The sequence below is a fragment of the Eretmochelys imbricata genome, chromosome 9 (assembly GCF_965152235.1).
Source record: "Eretmochelys imbricata isolate rEreImb1 chromosome 9, rEreImb1.hap1, whole genome shotgun sequence".
Taxonomy (NCBI): domain Eukaryota; kingdom Metazoa; phylum Chordata; order Testudines; family Cheloniidae; genus Eretmochelys; species Eretmochelys imbricata.
The window spans coordinates 100195227-100210610 of record NC_135580.1 but is presented as its reverse complement, the minus strand read 5'-3'; the positions used below and the strand labels follow the sequence as shown (position 1 = coordinate 100210610).

General features: G+C 36.3%; 1 protein-coding gene across 8 annotated transcripts in view; it reads right to left on the bottom strand.

The window, feature by feature from the left end:
• The window catches only part of KLHL13 (kelch like family member 13), a 126806-nt gene that overhangs the window by 45423 nt on the left and 65999 nt on the right, over positions 1-15384 (bottom strand). The gene's annotated exons all lie outside the window — the stretch shown is intronic.

The following is a 15384-nucleotide window of genomic DNA, read 5'->3' as shown; positions in this document are numbered from 1 at the left end:
GCACGTGACATTTGAAGGTTATTAGTGCAAAATGTGTTCTTAACGTTTAATAATTTCATTTGTATTGGTTACTGCAGTCTTGCTCCAGTATGAAAAGAATACTGAAAAGGTGCCACAGTTTGTTAACACAAAAGATATCTTTGCACATGAGTTTTTAATTCCAAATAATTATTACCCAAATCTAATGGTAGAGCAACTTTACAAAATGCTAATGTTTTCAATTGCTGCAACGTTGCTGGCTCACTAATTTCATCCTGTGATGTAAAATGCATTTAAACTTTATGGGATGTCTAGAGCTTATACTTATGTAAATGTTACTTATTTTATGTCTATTTAAATAATAAAAAGACATGTATACTAGGCTTTGGTACACTAACATTAAATTAATAATAGAGATTTTACAAATAATTAGATTTTAATCATCTGTGTTAGGTCTTCAGAAAATGATCAATATTAACCAGTTACAGTATTTTATGATTTACTGAATGTTGTAAGTTATCAATATGCATATCGGCATGGTTCAATAGAAGGCATTAGCAAATGTGTTATAAACCCAAATATGGAATTGAAATTATCCATAAGAGAAACTGTATTTGAGTAAAGCATTCATAACACATAACCAATTTGATACAACTACTGTACATCTCACATAGAAATAAAAAAATCTCATCCACATTGTAACATGCAGGTATAAACATTGGCCTCCAAACTAGTTTCAGAAATCACTTTAAAGATAATTGCGAAAAGATAATTCAACGTTGATCTCCAACTTTTCACGCTGCTCTTTTATTGAGGAAGCCCAGTTTAAAATGTGAATTGCCTTTTAACAAATAATTTTTTCTCAATATACACATTTGAAGTTGTCTAGTAAAAGCAGTTTCTGAAACTTAAGAATTTTTCTGATAGGGTTAATATATTTTGTATGTTCAAACCCATGTTTTTTTTTTTTAAATGCCAGCTATAACAACAAAAATTCTCAATACACATGGGTTTGAAACAGTAAGATTTTATGTACACAGACATAACAGTAACACACAGTAAAGGAACAAGGGTATGCTTCAGAGATTTAAATTCACATGTAAAAACCTAATACACAAATTTGAATAAGCTGTAATAAATGTGAATATATTTTAGCATGCACTATGGTACTGTTTGTTTACAATTAAAATAGTTTGTTTTAAATCTCACTGGAACTCTTCTTTAACATACAAATCAATATTTTACACTGTATTTTGTAATCAGAAAGTTACTCTCCATACTTTTGTCTTTGGAAAACAACAGCCAAAACAACATTCAACAAGAGGTTAGATAAAGCAGTTTCTAGTGCATGACCTGAATGTTTTTGGTCAGTTTGCTCTGGCTCTCTCTTTTTTTAAAATCTGAATGTACTCATATCAAGTATATTGTCTCATGTGATTTTGAGGGATATTTGCTCCTTACGTTTACATGTCATGTGTCCTTCTTTTGAAACAAATGTGTTGATGTGGAGGAAAGAATTGTATTGTTGAAAGAGAAAGAATTACAAAGATCCTTTTAAAATTACATCAACAGGTTACTTGTCTGAAAGAATACTTAATAAAAGTATCAGCTCAGATAACCAACGAAGCAGAAATTTTCAAAAGGCTTTCTTCAACTCCAAGGAAAACTTGCCACATAGTTAAAATGCAACAACTAGAAAACAGGCAAACCCACTTACTTGCCAAAATTTTCAGTGGGCTTTTAAGGTTTCAGCCATAATATATGACAATTCCATACACTATTCATATATACTTAGCATGAGCCTTAAAGATTTGAACTGAAGCTGAAGGCCTTGTCTACACTAGATCGGGTAGAAAGAATAATGGAAGTACAATTGTAGTCAGACTACTGGTGAGCATCACCATTTTAAGCACCAGGACACCCAGATCTCTTTTGAGCAGGTTTGATAAGAGGGTAGTTAAAATGCCAGTGGATGTCTCTAGGAGTACTTCGATCACTGCTCGTGGAGCTGTACCACTGGGACATTAGAAAAGCAAATCTTGTCCCAGTAACTTCAACCAAGAGGGGCAAAGATTCTTGTCTGGAGTGTTACTGCTTATGGATCTCTGAATAGTTGGGGGAAAGTATGGGTTCTTACTGGTCACTGACAAAGATGTAACAAATAACAGTAAGTTTGTACAGAGTTTTCTCATTTTACAATAAAATTAGAACTATTTATGTATTTAGAAGATAACACCTCATGGCAACGTTTGTAAACTAGAACCATTTAATTGCAACTGGCTATATTTGCACATTTAAAAATGTATGGTGCAGAATGGATTTATAGGTATTACCCTTTACACTATAGTTAAGCAAGCGCTACAGTACCCTTGGCATTTACACTATAAAATTTAGTGACCTACTAGCAGTAACTGAGTAAGCTCTTGAATATTAGATCTAGTTTAAAGGAAACAAAAGCAAGCAACCATAAGATATGATTTTACTGCTTGCCAAGCAAGTCAAGTTCATTGTACCAAACCTGTAACCCATTTAACAATTTGTATGTTCACATTAAAAATAACAAGATTGCCCTATCTCCCAGACAGTCAAGTTTAAGAAGTAGGACTCTCAACTTCTATTTAAGATCACCATCAATACAAGAAAAAGAAAAAGAAAGGAAAAAAAAAAAAGATAGTGGGCACTCAGCATCTTTCATGATCTCAAAATGCTTTAGAAAGGGTAAGTTTTCTCTCCATTATTCAGGCAATGAAAGTGATGTTCAGAAGGAGTTTAAGCAACTTGCCCAAGGTCACATAGCAAGTCAGCGGTAGGAGCTAGAAATATGGTTCTGGTCTCCTGACTCCCAATCTTTTGACATAGCCACTACAAAATGATAGAGCCTCCCAAAATGATAGAGTTCTGATTTTGTTACTGACATTGTGTAAACTACATGTATGCTATCATAGCATTAAAAACTCATCTCTGCAAGACAAAGGGAAAATGCAGTATTCCCTATATATTTTCAGTTACCCTATCAATATGCAAGATAATGGCAAATAAACAGATATAAGGCCTGAAATACTTGTGACTAATTTAAAAAAAACCTAAGCCTGCAAACAGAATTCAGATTTATTCAAAATTTAATTTAACTTGCACTTTTAGGCCTGTAAACCAAACTTTCATAAAAGTGATTCTTTACTATTCATTTCTGGGAACACATGACTAATTCAATCTTCTATCTGATTAATTTTTTTTTTGTTGTTTTTTTACGAAGTATTAACAGGGTTACAAATCTTTGCCATGTACAGATCAGAAACAAAATCATTACAACAGCTGACTGTTGTTTAAAAAGAGATTACAGAACACAGCCAGTGCCCTCTATTTAACAGGTGGTTATATTACAGAGCGAACGCCTTTACACTTATGACATCTCATTTCTAGTGATTTTATTAAATGGAGTGAAATCTCTCATTACACATATTTAACAGACCAGGCACATCTATCAACTTATTTTTAAAAAAGGATGGGTGTACTAGTTAATTGGGGTTTTTTTTGCAGGTGAATGGACTTTCAGTACTGAATAAAAGGTAACCAAATATCTAATTCCTAATGAATACAAAAGTAGTACAAAATAAGTAGAATAGGCACTGTTACCAAAGTCATTTTACTTACATTTATTAATGTGGTTTGACAAGCACTATAATTAATTGGGTAATAATGAATGTAAATATATTGATTGGTGCTTTATAATAAGTACAGTATATCACAATTAGGCAGACTTGCAAAGAAGAAAGTTAATTCATTTTCTAATTAGTTCTATTGTTCTGATCAATAAGGCATTAAGTAAAAAGTGCAGCACAAGCATTTTTAATCAGAATTTTAAAAGGCTGAAAAAGGAAGAGCTACAGCAACGACTATAATGGACAATGAGAATTCACAACAAGTTGACATAAACATGAATGTTAACCCTACTTTAAATCAAAAATAGTTAGTCTGGGGAAACACTGAGCCCAGCTTTCTATAATAGCTTTATGGTCAAATGAATGCTGAGTTAAACATGAAATGAACACAGGAACTGCCATACCAGATCAGACCAGTGGTCTACATATTTCAGTAATCCCTCTCAGAGGTTAGTACCATGGCTTCGGCGAAAGGTGCAGGAAGCTATTTAGCGGACAACTATAAAATATCCAGCCCACTGGGGAAGTTTCTTCCTAACACTCAACAGTTAGTGGGGTGACCCAACTGCTTTACATGACTGCTAGCTACATTATTTACACTAACACTGTACATAACCTGTTCTGGAATATTTGCAGTGAAGGTATCTTTGCTATTGCCCTTTATCAATTCCATTATCCAACAGCTCTTACTAGTAGAGAACTCTCCTAATGTGTATTTTAAGCTCCCCCCACCCCCCCCAAAATATTCAGGGCCTTGCTCTTATCTCAATCATCTGAGACTGAACATAATCTTTGTTTATATTGTTTCCTAGAAAATATTTGTAGATACATCGTGTATCCCATCACCCTTCCCTGAGTTTTCTCTGTTCTGTACTATATAGCCTTTTACTCATATTTCTCATCATCCAATCCTTGCATCATGTTTCTTTCCTGCTTGCATTTTCTCTGTCTTTACTAGTATACAACAGTCTAACTGATACAACTATGTTACCCTTTTCTCCATACACCAGTTACTTAAGACTGGAACAGGAAGCAAATTGTTTTGATTTGCAAGTTTTGTACAATAACTTTGTACAATATAGGATAACCTTGCACTAAACCAGCTAACTTCAATATCCAAGGTAATATATGTGTATCAACAGTATTTTTACCTCATTTCATGAACAAACCTGATAGGGCTAAATACAGCAGAAGTTTTAGTTACAGGCATGGAGTACACAAAGGCAAACACAGATTGTTCATGAAATGCTTACTAAATGCTAACAATTCTTATTAAATTGCTTCAGGAAGTTTCAACATACCTTCCTTTGGTAACACAGAATATATCAGACTAAAAATATCTCATTGTCTGGCATCCATGACAACCAAATATCTGGTCTGAAAAAAAACAACTCAGCTATGTATTGCCTGTTGCACATCCTGCTAAACTAGTTAATCCTGTGTATTGACTGATCAGAGCGTCAGATTTAAGAATCAAAATGCAAATTAGCTTCCTATCTCCAGTTTCCTTAAAATCATCAACAGACCCTACACCCTAAATAGCAAAGATATTCTTTGCTACTGTATTCCTAACTCTGTGTGTGTGTGTGTATATATATTATATGGAAGTGTGCATGGTCAATGATGTATGTATGTGTTCCCCCCCCTGGAGTACAGCATGTTGTTTAACAGCTGATTAGTGTTAGGGCTGTGTCCTGCCATCCCTGTGAAAATATGCCCAAATTTGTTCAAATTATAAAGCCTCTGAAGATCTGTTTGCACATGCTCAGAGACTTGTTAGAATTTGAAAGCTAAAAGCTCCAAAGATTTCAAAGTCCATTCCACACAGCTCTTTTATGTGTAGGGTCCTACCAAATTAATGGCCATGAAAAACATGTCACAGACCGTGAAATCTGGTCTCCCGCCGTGAAATCCGGTCTTTTGTGCGCTTTTACCCTATACTACATCATACAGTTTTCACGGGTGAGACCAGCATTTCCCAAATTGTATGTCCTGACCCAAAAAGAGTTTCAGGGGGGTCATAAGGTTATTTTAGGAAGGTTGTGGTATTTGCACTCTTATTTCTGCATGGCTGCCTTTAGAGCGGGACGGCCGGAGAGCGGCGGCTGCTGACCGAGGGCCCAGCTCTGCAGGAAGCAGCGCAGAAGTGAGGGTGGCAACACCACACCGGGCCACCCGCGCTTCTGCGCTGCTGCTGGCAGCGGCTCTGCCTTCAGAGCTGGGATCCCGGCCAGCAGCTGCCGCTCGCCAACTGCCTACCTCTGAAGGCAGTGCCGGCGCCCGCAGCAACGCAGAAGTAAGGATAGCAGTACCGCAACCCCCCCTACAATTACCTTGCGACCCTCCCACAACTCCTTTTTAGGTCAGGACCCCCACAGTTACAACACTGTAAAACTTCATATTTAAACAGATGAAATAATGAAATTTACGATTTTTAATATCCTATGACCATGAAATTGACCAAAATGGACTGTGAATTCGGTAGGGCCCTACTTACCTGCCAATCAGACTGTGCATGCACCACCTTTGGAGAGCAACCAAGCCTGGATCATCCCAAGGCTGAGCAAGGCTTTCCTGGAATTGCAGACCCTATGGCCACTATGGCGCTGGACACCAGAACTGAAAGCAGGAAGACTGGAGACTGTCTGATTATCAGGGGTATTAGAGATAACTGCCTCATTTGTTACCCAATCCTGATTCATTATTCCTAGTGTATCGTCCATCCTATGCCCTGAATGAGGTAGGGCTCTGGTGGAGAAGACTGTATGTGATGATGTAATTAAATACTGTACCATAATGCATATGCACAAGGGGGAAAAATTAAGGTTACATGAGCAAACTTAATTCTGGAATTTCTTAACCTGAGTGTTTGACTTTGCAACTTTAATGTTCCTTTAACAGTTTTTAAAAACAGTATGTAGAATATTTGGAACTGAAACTCTGCCTTCCCTTAAGATCTTGGCCTGTTGAGTGAGCACATGCAACGCACAGTATACCATTAAAAATTTAGTAGGAAGTACTGAGAGTTTTGTCTTGTTGGCTATAATATTTATCACTTATTGTCAAAATAACAATAAAACAATTATTTTGTTTTGCATTGCTCTCATTATGAAATTGGATTTATTCTAAACCCAATTCAGCAAGATAGCTACAAGAATGAATAATTTTGTGAATCTATGAATTTAGGTAAATAAATCCAAGTTGTTTTAAAATGTTTTATAATGTATGCTTCTTTTGACACAAAATACCGAATTGGCCTAAATTTTCTCTAGCATAATTTTCTTCACACTAGAGTACATATTTTCATGGGTTATTTTTAAAAATATGACATGACAGAATACATTAAAAATCTACCAAAGCAACATAGTCCAGATAGTATATTGATAACTTTGTGTAGCTCAGCAGCTTGTTTTTTAAAGGATTATAACCTTATTTTCTTTGTCAAATTATTCTCCAATGAACCATGACTGCAAGTGTTCCGGTCACTGGTAAGTGGCATCTTCTGAAATTACTCTTTGTCATGTGCCAGCACCATGGTATTTATCAGCAAGCAAGGAGCTAAATTTCCATTTCATATTAAGATTATCCTATCTCACGACAGATCTTTACTATTCTATGATCTAACCAAAACTCTGGTATATATGTGTGTGGCCAAGCATACGTTTAGCTAATTAAACTATTAACTTAACGAAGAGGCTGATTTAAATATAATGAAACTTCTCATGTATTATTAGAAAATACAGTAATGCTTGTCCTTAGCCTGCCAAAAATTATTTTTAAATATTAAGTACGCTTAATGTCTTCCCATTAAGAATAGATGTTCTAATTTCTTGACTAGCGAATTTAGGAATTGTCTAATAAATTAAATGGCCATGTAAGAGCTGAGTAAGCTGAACAGTGATAGGGCAGCACTGTAAAGTGAATATTTTATCATTCTGATGTTAGGGAATTTAACATTATAATAAGCAACACAGGTGAATCTAGTTACATAATGCATGGTTCTTCACTTTTTTTTTTAAATACACACTTCTGCATTGTAAATCTGTGTAATTTAAAGAAGCACTTTAATTGGGCAAAAAATTACTAGATTAAATGTATTAGTTATTGTTCTTCTTGTCCTCCTCCTAAATAGTGAAGTCTTGTCCTTTAATTAATATTACTCAGCTACAGTTTTGTAACAACAACTCCTGTAGCATTTAAACTACAGGGTAAAGTAGTCAGCTGTGTGATTTGCCAATGCCTATTTATAATGAAAATTTCTTATCCACTAGTACAAGGAACAAAAGTTTTGCTGCTACAAATGTATGAGTGATTTCATCTGAGATGGGGGGGGGGGGGGGACTAATTTTATTGCATGGAAGAGCACTGACAGCAAGTCTAACTCAACTTTAAACCGCAATATTTAGCAAACAAGCACTTGAAACTTTCATCTTCTCTCTTAGAGCACACAGGTGCTGACTCACAATATAATAGGGTACTCTGCTCTGTGTCCTCTTTTGCTATGAAATATCCAGAGTCAAGATGCATGAAAGCATCACACTAGGAAAGATCAGTGAGGTGACCTCTGACACTTTAAATAACTAAACCATACATTTCTACTTGGAATGCTTTTCTGATGAGGTGTCCAATCACAAGCTATTCATTTGTACGTGTCAGACACACAGTTCTGGCTGAAAAATTAAAAGGAAACATTAACTTTCTATTATCAAATATAAGGGCTTAATAATCCTGACAGCTGCACACACAAGCTCCATTGACTTCAACAGAAGTTGCAAGTTTTGTGGAGGAATAATCTGGACCCTTTATTCACCAAGTTACTGAAGTCCAATTTCTACCTCCTCCCTCATTATAGCCTTGCTGTTCTCTTAAGCTGGGTCTCAGTGATCAGCAGCATTCTGAATAGTTTTTAGTTATCCCAAAGTCACAAAAAGATGAACTCTATAGCTTAACTTCTTTGGCTGGAGTTTTCAAAGCTATCGAAGCGTTAGGTGCAGAAATCCCATTGATTTTTTAATAGGATTTGGGTGCTTAACCACTTTTGAAGATCCCCATTTTTATTTTTAAACTAGAAATTGCTTGTGGAATGTGTTAGGGTCACAAAAGAGCAATGTAGAAATGCTGTACTTGTCTGGGCGTGCTACTACTGCATCCTTGAGTGTAGTTCACATAAAAACCCACACAAATGGAAAAGGACAAAAATAAAATCCAGTTGTGAGTTAAATTAAGTAATTTAAACTGAGACCAATTTTTCTATTCCCAGACTCTACCTCCTAACAGAGGCAAGGGGTATTGCTCTTTGATGTCAGAGCAAAAGCAAAGAGGTAATCAGGCAGCATAAAAGCGGAGTACCACTTTCTGCTAATTCTACTGTGGGGAAAGGGTGTCTCTCTCTCTCTTAAGGCTACAGAAAAGGCTGACATGAAAGATAACAGAGGGCTGGAGTTCCAAAATCCCTAAACTGCCATAGAAGGGTGGCCAACCACAACCCACAGAGTGATGAAGGAAATGAAGGCAGCACTGGCAGTCGGGCTGCCAACTCTGGTTACCTCTCAAAACCTACCATAGAAAGCAGGGAAGAAGTCTTTCTTCCCAAGTGGCCCAACTTCGCCTCTGCCGGCTATCCACCACTGGTACAGCAATTAGACTAAAATAATTCCTTCTTGTTTATAGAGATAATGAGAACCAGAGAATTGTTCCAAACACTGCTACCACTTCCATAAAACTATGAATTCACTGAGTTTTGTCCGGTTAATACAGAGATAGAGACACTAGAGATAGCAAATATGTCACAGAACCCTTTAAGTGGGTAATAACTGTAGAACTGGAATGAACTTTAAATGCCCCAACTGTAGGTGCATGCAGACTTTGCTTTTCACACCATGAAAAACTCAGCTGCATGCTCACTTTCATGGTTCCTCTTCTCTTTTCTGACCCCCAGGATACTTATGGGAGGAAAAGGGAAGACATCCAATTTTACTGAAGTTTTCATAAGTGACTCAAATAATTGAATTGTTCGTATGCTAAGAAAACCCACAACTAATTGTGGAAAAATAAGTGCAGTGTAATCTTTATAATTTAACAAAACAGAATTAGATTTTTTTAAAATGGCGTACAAAGAAAGGAAGTGAAGAGATATACAAAGAAGAAATAGTAGTTAAGCATTAGTACCACAGAGAAGGCTCTCTAGTTTATACAGTGGATGCTAAACTGAATAAGCCAAATATGGAATACCAATGGTAACACTGTATTGAACTACAGTAATAGTCATACGCTGTGTAAAACATACCAGGTAATTATTCCACTCTTCTTGGCACTTCCATGGGAAAGCAATAAAGGTAAAAAAAAAAACTGATGCCTATATTATACAAGAAAATCTCAAGAAAAATAGCTATATTCAGTATAGTAAAAAAGATCATTTTAAATTTATGACAAAGCTGTCTCTATAAAGAAGAATTGTATCAATTATTTCACCCAAAGAGGACAAAACAAGCAGAAGTAGGTTTAAGTTACAGTGGTGGCATTTTACTCTAAATGTTATGAAACTAACTTTATATGGATCTATATAAAATGACATACTGAAGAGACTAAAAAAATCTGCTTAATTGGGCATTTGCTGCCCTCTCTCACTGAAAGAATGAAACCCATTGTCCCAGCGAGGAAACGCTACCTGTCCTAAATCCTAGAAATAATTATAGCATCGAATGCTGATAGTGTAGACTGATCACTACTCTGTTCTCTTAACCTGGTTTCAGGTACAGAAAGAAGAACATTGATTAAACTTGAGATCATTCTTCCTCTCTGCCCCAGCCATCTTGCAGCAAGCATCTCTATACAGAGCTGAACACAGACACCCCTCTGCTGCCACAAATGGTAGTAGGAGAGCAACTGACAGCGGCAAGCCAGGTCGGATGGTGGAAGAAGGTGACGAGGGAGCTAGAGAGAATGTCTACACACAGAGAAGACAGCTGGCACATAGGAATGGAGACAGCCAGCTCTTCAGAGAAGAGTGATTTACCTGGCCCTAGAAGACAGAAGAATCACTGGGGGAAGACACGTATGTAGTTTTAAAAAAATTGTTATCCTCATTTTAACAACATTTTGGCCATATTTTAAGTAGATTCAAAATAGAAACTGTTGAGCAATGAAGCAAGCTGCCTTGGGAAGCTGGGGAACCATCTCTAGGCTACCAGTGGGATACTCAAGGCTACCCACCAATCAGAGATAGTTTAGGAATAATGATATGCTCAGACAGTAATTTGAATGATTCAGGTTTGGTGCCTTGTTGCCAGCAGGGTCAGGCTCAGGGCAGATTACCCTAGAAACAGAGGAACAAGTTTCAGGGACTAACCTATTAAAAATAATAAGAGTCTAGCCATTCAGAATTGTGGGAGGGGTTGTTTGTTTCTTTAACATACTGGGGGAAAAGTTGAGTCTGCTTAGATCCCCAGTGGGGCCTCACCAACAAAGCCCTAGCATAAAAATCTGTAGTCAAGAAGTCATGCACAACATGTGATTTAGGCTGAAATGGAGAAAATGAGAAAGGAGGGGGATACTAAGAGGATCTGATTTTCTGTAGCTTCAAACAGAGATGTTTGTGAGGATGGAGGCCACTGAGGAGCAAGATGGTCCCTGCATAACACTGCATGCACTCCCTCTTGTGTTCTTCAGCATCTGACCACTCTACACTGTGACCAAAACCAGCACAAAAACAGCTTCCATGGACTCAGCAGTAGCAACAAAAGAGGGAATGTCCAACACAGCATGTGCCGTTTCCTTCACAGACAATACTGCAGACCTGTTTGGGTGGGATCTCCAAGGCTGAGGCAAAGAAATAGTCACTCCACATAACAGAATATTAACTGTGTTTATTGATTTCAAGGAAATGCCAGACCCATGCAAAATGGCAAGCAGGACAAGTGTATTTCCACTCATAACTTCTAAAGATATACACATATTTTGTAGTATCAGTTAACCTCAGTGTCCACAAAAGGGCAATAGGAGACCTAATAGGAGAAAACAGAAAAACATATGCCACATCACCAGCTGAAAACTAACACTGAAGTGCTCTTGGGTATTAGCACTGGTTCTACTTTTCTACATGGTAAATTATTTTCATTACTACACAGCAATTTTTGACCCCATCAAACAAAAAGGGTGACTCACAATAACTACTATTTTATACACCATTTGATGACAAAGTATTTGTAGAATCACTTAAAGTAGCTTATTTCTCTTAACATTAGCCACTCTGCTATCAATGTCATATTAAAAATTTATTCCTTTAATTATAAAGCCAAATAATTGTACAACATAAAAAATTAGACGGCACAACATTTAGAAATTGGGTATTTTGCATCTTAGGAATTTTTTCAAAAAGCCATACTGAAGACTTATTTATTCAGTTAGCAGTGTGTTCATTTTCAGAGAAATTCTTCCAGTAAGAAATCAAGATATAGGTGTTCTCATTTTAAAAAAAAAAAAAATCTGCTGAAAGTGTTTATTTAATGCAAAAATACATTCTTTCAGATAGGCATTGTAGGACTTTGCTCTTATATTGTACATGCGTAGATATCCATAAATGTAAATAGGAGACCTGCACATGTTGGGAGAGCAGAATATAAAAGTCAAGTTTCTACTGTACAGACCTGAGAGAAGAATTTTTCTCCACTTCAGATAAATGATGCAGAACCCAAGAAACATTCAGCAAACCAAACCATTTAGTTAGCAAACACTGACACAGTACATCTCCTCTTACTACCCCAAAAGCAGTGTTTTGTATGACCAAACTGGAAATGAATTGTTCCTACCCTTCCTCCAGGATGGTGTTTCCATACTGAAGTATTAATTTTTAGATGTCCTTTATCCACTTTCATTTAAATATTTTTATTCTGCTTCTCAATGCATATCTACAACAAATGCACTTTTTGCAAGGCATATAATGGTCTAACTTTGCCTGTCCTTTTTCTAGGATACTCCTACTGGTAAACTGCACACATTGCCACACTAACATTAACTGATGAGTGCTGCCAACAGCAGTCAGCAACTAATCATTGAAATATGAATGTACATTCTTGCCAGTGAGATTACTTACTTGTTTCAATAGCTCTAACCCTCAAATTTTAGAACAAAAAATCTAAAATATCAGCTTTGGTGCTAACACAGGAAGATTAAAGGGATGGCAGTGAAAGATAGTTTTTGAAAACGCGCACACACAGATTCCCTATATATTTATAATTTGTGTATTTATGAAGAAAAGCTGCATGATACTTAAAAAATATTTCTCATGGGCCAACACCACAGTTTTCATCTTACCCAACCACAACTAGGATATGCCAAATGATCTCTCACCAGACCAGGTAAAAAGCTGAAATTATTTTGGACCAATTCAAACAAAGTTCATAGGTTTCACTCATCTCTTCACCCAAGGGAATTTTGCCCTGCTCTCTACCGTTTTAAACAGTTACCTCTTCCTGTTCCAGTACGATCTGGAAGTTTTTACGTAAATCATTGCACTCAATTTTGCTTTAACTAGTAGGGCAAGAAGCTTCCTTTAAGGTCACAGTTACCACTAATCAGCAGGTAGGAAGTTTGAAAAAATGGTGCTCTCTTGCCTTCCCACTACCAAGGAAGTGTAATCTCACCTCTGAAACAGTCTGAGGGCCAGTTTAGAACACCAGTCTCCCTGAAAAGCCCAGAGTTCTACAGTCTACAATGATATCAGCTCAGGTGAAACAAATAAGCTGTTTCACACACCAAATGTATACATGTTTCAGAGTAGCAGCCGTGTTAGTCTGTATTCGCAAAAAGAAAAGGAGTGCTTGTGGCACCTTAGAGACTAACCAATTTATTTGAGCATAAGCTTTCGTGAGCTACAGCTCACTTCATCGGATGCATACTGTGGAAAGTTTAGAAGATCTTATATACACACAAAGCATGAAAAAATACCTCCTCCCACCCCACTCTCCTGCTGGCAATAGCTTATCTAAAGTGATCACTCTCCTTACATTGTGTATGATAATCAAGGTAGGCCATTTCCAGCACAAATCCAGGGTTTAACAAGAACGTAGCTCACAAAAGCTTATGCTCAAATAAATTGGTTAGTCTCTAAGGTGCCACAAGTACTCCTTTTCTTTTTGCAAATATACACAGATCTCTTCCAGCAGAGGGCTCTCTTTTAAATTGATCTCTACACAATACTTCTGTAGCCTTTCAATTAGTAGCAAACTTTATGTAAGAACATCTTCTGTAAACTGAGTCAGTTTACGGAAGAGCTTCCAGGTCCATTCTGGGAAGCAAGAAATATTTAACAATGATACTTTGCACTTAACGTGGCAACTTTCATCAAAGAAGCTCAGAATGCCCACACATTAGACTCAATATTCAGCTACAAGATGGGTAAGGTGTAGTAAACCCATTTTACATATGTGGAAACTGAGGCAGTGTGTCTTTCTCATAACACCACAAGTAAGTAGATGGGCCAAGAATAAAACCTAGGTATCCTGACGCCTACTCTTGTTTCTGAATGACTATCTAGTGGTTAGAACAGCAAACAGGATTCAATATTTAAAGTCAAGGTTAACTGATTAGAACAACTGAAATATGAGGAATAGCATTTTACCAAGTAGAGAAATTTAAAAAAAAAAAAAAAACTTTTACTAGTATAGCCAATATATGTATGAAGTTAGTACAAACTAGTATTATTCACTATTTAGATGTCAGAATTAACCTTAATTCCTGTCATTGGTTTTCTAATACTAGATACTGGTGCAAATATTCCAGATTCTCCAAAGTATTAAGAAATTGTAGCAACACAATAAAAATAGTCAGTTCTTAGGTCATTTGTGGTTTGTTTTATTAAACACATACACACAAGTACTTCATGTAGAAGAAAAAAATGCATGTATGGAGATCAAAACCAACATATACTATATTACATACTTAACAATGGAAGTAGTGAGTGTCTATCATCTATTTTGCTCTTAAAACTAGCTCAGAAGGCTATTTTTAGCATTTAATATATTTTGCCTAATAAAACTGGATCCATTTTGTAGTTCTTCTCATTTAATATGTATAATGTATGTATAATTTCAGTATGATATTTAAGATATAATATTCCAGCTAATGCCAGGATTGTGTGTATCACTGAAGAAATATGTCTGCTTAGACACTAATCAGTACCGACTGTAGCACTAATTTTTTTTTAATTAAAGCAGCTGTTCATGGATTTCACATGCTGCAGACGTACCTAACAGAAGATAGTTAATATGTGATCACTGAACTGCTCCACATACATTGAATACATCAATATAAGTCAACACCACAAGATGCTGGAGCACACAGAAAACAAAGGTAACAATTTAGAGAAGATGCATAAAATAAATTACATCTCTCGGGATGTCTGTAGACAGACAAGAACGGAATGGAGCTTTTTTTAAATCTTGACTTCATTAAATCTTGTGATTTTTAAAATCCACAAAAATGTTTATCAGACAATATCTAGTCATTTTTTTCCCCAAATAGGTTCAAAGGCCTCAAACTCTTCTGTGACATACTACTGTTTTTATATTTGACCTTGTCTTATATTTTACTACATAAGTTCATATCTCCCATTTAGTAGAAATACCTTGATACTTTCTGGTAGCTAAGAACTTGCTTAGCTAAGAAAATGATCTGAATTGCATTTACGAAAACTACATTTAAATGAAGGGCATATATATTGTAGATTGGATCTGAGAATTTTAGCTTC